This window comes from Mytilus galloprovincialis, chromosome 10 (genome assembly GCF_965363235.1).
Source record: "Mytilus galloprovincialis chromosome 10, xbMytGall1.hap1.1, whole genome shotgun sequence".
NCBI classification, from domain to species: domain Eukaryota; kingdom Metazoa; phylum Mollusca; class Bivalvia; order Mytilida; family Mytilidae; genus Mytilus; species Mytilus galloprovincialis.
Window position 1 is genome coordinate 76363268 of NC_134847.1, and position 5000 is coordinate 76368267.

Below are 5000 nucleotides of genomic sequence, written 5' to 3' on the forward strand. Positions count from 1 at the left end.
CGATAAATGACACCCGTCGCATTGGCATTCGGTTCGATTTGGGATCAAATGTGGAGGACGGGCGTTTTTCTAACCTCAAAGTCGCATCATTTGACATGGTTGCGAGGAATGAAGTGAAAAAAGATATTGCACATTTAGAAATAAAAAACATGAATGACAATGCTAGATGATAACTTTAATCATCTTTTCATCGTTCATAAATAAATGTTTTCGTATGATCCAAAAAGTAAAAAAAGTTGTGAAAAATGTTTTAAAGCTAAGACCAAGCAATTTCCGTGACTTAGTCACAGGAAAGTTAATCATATTTAAGAAATGCTTCTTCAAGACGAGGTGGCCGAGTGGTTAGACTTCCGGTTTGACTTCCATGATGTGCTGACGTGTTTTCATCAAAGAGTGTAATCCAGAAGATATTTAGTGTACCTGCAGGCCATCAAGTTTTGTTGGCCTGCTATCGTCAAAGTTACTGTTCCAAGTCAGGTATATTCTGAACTTTTAATTGTTATTTTTGAATTTTGAGTGACTTTAGACTTCCCCTTCGCCATGTCTGGTGAGAGGGGAGGCCGTCTTTTAAAAGAACTGACATTAATTGTCGACGTTGCAGACAACAAGAAGGTTGGTGCAAATAGTATAATAGAAGAAGCTGAGGTTTTGTGTGGAGAAGGTAACGTTCTAGCGGTGGTACCCAGAAGTGGTAACTTATATGAAATAACTGTAGCAAATAGTGACGCGGCTGATGAACTCAGTAATGGTCCTTTTGTAATTGGTACAACGAGATTTAATTGCAAAGCGATATATTCGAAAGATAGAGTAGTAAGCTTTATGCACTTGCCGGTCTTTATTTCTGATGATGTGATTAAGGAAAAGTTGGAAGCATATAATGTTGAATTAAAATCTCCGATAAAACAACACATGTATGACGGTACGAGTGTGACCGACGGAACGAGATATGTTGTAGTTAAATTTCCGCCAAATATATCAAGTCTACCGTACACCATGAAGTTTGATTTAGGTAACAATCAACATGAATACATAAGAGTCAAACACGACCATCAATCAAAGGTGTGTTCGAATTGCTTGTCACCTAACCATTTGTATCTAAACTGTCCAAACAATAAGTGTTATCAGTGTCAGAGTTTTGGGCATATTTCCAAATATTGTGAAAGCTCCAAATGTATAAAATGTGGATTTTATCCTCGTAGATGTAAGTGCGAGTCGTCAGATAATTGTACTGCCTCTGAAAATCCAAAAAAAAAACGACGTAAAAAAAGACACAGAAACTAAACCAAAACAGCGTGATACCAATGAAAACGACCAAAACGATGAATCCGAACAACCCCTCCAGAAGAAAAGCCGAGTTGACAATAACACACCTACAAGTGAAACTTCAGAGAAATCTGAACCCGTTATTGACAATTTAAATGCCGATACCGTTATAACCGTTGAAGTACACAACAATGCGGATACCGTTATAAACGTTGACGAACATAACAATGATGAATCCAATGGTGAAGACTTAAATCTAACCGAGACTGAGATGTGTGAAGCTGAAAAACCGTGTGAAACAACGACGACCGAGGTTACTGATGAAGCAGTTGATGATGAACTTGATTTACTTATTGATAATGACAATGTTGTTAATTCTTTTGATAATAATGTGCCCAGCCCTGGGGATATATCTAAAAAGGGGGGTACAGATGTAGTGTGTGGTAAAGAGTCAGTGGACATGGAACACGAAGAGTGTACCATGACCTCTGACCCTGATGTATCTATTGACAAATTGAACTCAGAAAACGAGTCTTTGGTTGAAATGACTGATGAAGAAATGGCTAATGAATTAGTGAAATATGGTGGTAGAGCCAGACGTAATCGTATTGTTATTAGGCCAAATATTCCATATGTTAGAAGACATTCTGTCGGTAATAAGTCGAGTCCTAAAAATATTTAATTTTTCGCTTTCAAGGGACAACTTATTTGGTATTTTTTTTTCTTGATGGTGCAGTGTGTATCCATCAATGTTAATGGTTTGTTAGATGTTGCTAAATTTATAAAGTTGTGTGCAATTTGTTCTGAAAATAGATATGATATTGTAGCTTTACAGGAAACCTTTTGGAACCCTGATTTTATTGTTGAAAACAAAAAACATTGGAATGGTGAAATTTTTTTTTCATGTTCAGATACAAACAGACAAGGAGTAGCATTTCTTGTTAGTCCAAAGTACAAAAATTATGTCACTGAAATCAAAGGTTTTGATGGTAGATTTATTTATATCCAACTTGAAGTTGATAACAAAATTATCGACATTGTAAATGTGTATTGTCCAAATGTCGTCAATGAGAAAGATCTGTTTCTGAAAAAAGTAAATGATAATATACCAAAGTCGGATGATTTGATATTGCTTGGTGACTTCAATCAATCACTATCTCCATTGGATAGGGTGGGAAAACATTTTGAAGATAAAGCTTTTAAATCGCTTAATAATTTATTAGATAGCTTTAGCATTTATGATGTGTGGCGCGCTCGATTCCCAACATCGCGGGTATTTTCTTGGAGACGTGTGATCGAGAACAAATTAGTCCAGAGTCGGATCGATTATATTTTCATTTCTAAAATGTTTACGTCGTTTGTTAAAAATGTGTATTACAAACACACAGCTTTTACGGATCATTCATTTGTTGTATTAAATATCGATTTTTCTTTAATCGAACGCGGGCCGGGTGTGTGGATTTTCAATAATATGCTCCTGGATGACGAAGTGTATGTTGAAAAAATAAACAATTTAATTATAAATGAAAAGAACTGCCGACTTTATAATGAAGCCCCGTTAATTTGGATAGATAATTTAAAATATAGAATAAAAAGGGAAACTCAAGTGTATGCTAGAGATAAAAAATGTAGAGAAAAAGCTGAATATTTTAAAATACAAAACAAGTTTGATAAGATTTCAAATCTAGCAGCAAATAATTTAGAGTATAATACGAATGAATATGAAGAAATAAAATCTAAAATGAAAGATTTTGAGGATAAAATATGTAAAGGCGCTATTCTTAGATCAAAAGCTTACTGGGCTGTTGAAGGCGATAAAAACTCAAAATATTTTCTGCAGTTGGAAAAATATAGGCAAGAAAATAATGCTATTAAAGAATTAGAAAATGATCAAGGCAAATTGCTGACAAAATCTACTGATGTCTTAGATGAAATACAAGATTATTATAAAAATCTGTACTCATGTACAAATATTGATGAATCTAAAATGAAAGAAATTAGCAATTTTCTAACAAATAAAGTTTCTGAAGATGATGTAAATTTTTGTGATTCAGATATAACATTAGAAGAAATCTTTAAATCTTTACATGAAATGAATAAAAACAAAAGTCCTGGTTCTGATGGTTTAACAGTTTCGTTTTATTGTAAATTTTTTCATTTATTTGGTGAAATTTTTCATAAAATTTTTAAAGTCATAGATAAAGAAAAAATAATGCCTCGTTCAATGAGATTAGGTATGATAACATTGATTTATAAAAAGAAAGGCAAAAGAAATAAAATTTCAAATTATAGACCCATATCGCTATTAAATGTAGATTATAAAGTTTTGGCACGAATAATGGCTAATAGATTAAAACATGTACTGCCTAAAATAATTTCTTCCAGTCAAACATGTTGCATTTTAGGAAGAGACATTGCTGACACAACTGCAAGTCTGAGAGACATAATTGAATTAATTGAAAATGATAATTTAGAAGGATATTTAATTAAAATAGACCAAGAAAAGGCCTTTGACAGAGTGGACCATCAATATCTATTTCATATTTTAGAAAAATTTGGATTTGGCCCTCAATTTGTTCATTGGATAAAACTGTTTTATAAAGGAATTAGGAGTTCAATAAAATGTAATGGATTTTTGACAAACTATGTGCCAATTTTAAATAGCTTAAGACAAGGGTGTCCAATTTCTGCTCTGTGCTACGTTATAGCAGCTGAACCTCTAGTACAGGCAATTTTGAAAAATAAAAACATAAAAGGAATAGAAATTCCAAATTCAGATAAAAATTCTACCGTTTTTGCGCACGCAGATGACTTTACATTTACAGTTAAAGATAAACAGTCCATAGATGAAACTTTTAAAGTGTTGAATAATTATAGTGAAGCTTCTGGAGCTAAAATTAATAAACAAAAATCAGAAATAATGTGTTTAGGTTCAGGTTCAATTTCAAATCAGGAATTAACAGATTATGGAATAAAACAAGCTGATGAAGTGACACAAATATTGGGAATTTACATGGGGAAAAATTCTGAAATTTGTGATTATCTAAATTGGGATTCAAAAATAAAAAAGGCAAAAACCATTTTATACTTTTGGTCTAAAAGAGAATTAACGCTGCACGGGCGTGCAACAGTTCTGACATCATTAATTATGTCAAGATTTTATTACACTTTAACAGTTTGTCCAATTCCGGAAAAGTATAAAAATGAAATAAAAGCAATAATATTAAAATTTCTTTGGCAAAATAATTCTCATTTAGTAAAATACAAAACAGTAGTTGCGGCTAAAATTGAAGGGGGGTTGAATATCCCTGACATTCATTTAAGAATGCAAGCTTTTAGATTAAAATTTTTCAGTAAATTTCTAGATTCTAATTGTCATGCACTTTGGAAGAGTACAATGAAATATTTTATAAACAAAATAGAAAATATGAAAATCGCCGAAAATATTGCGTATACTTGCTTTAATTTAAATCAGATAAAAATCTTACCAAAATTTTACCAAGAAATGATCCAAGCATATTATGCAATTAAATCTAAAGTTGATTTCAACATACACATCCAGCATATCTATGAAAATCCGTTATTTTGTAATCCGGTTATTAATGTGAAAGGCAAAGCACTGTTGTACAGAGAATTCATAAATTCCGGTATCGTTAAAATCAAAGATATTTGCTACGAATTTATTCCAGGTTTTCTCTCAAAAGATTCAATCATTGAAATAGTACAAGAAAAGTTCC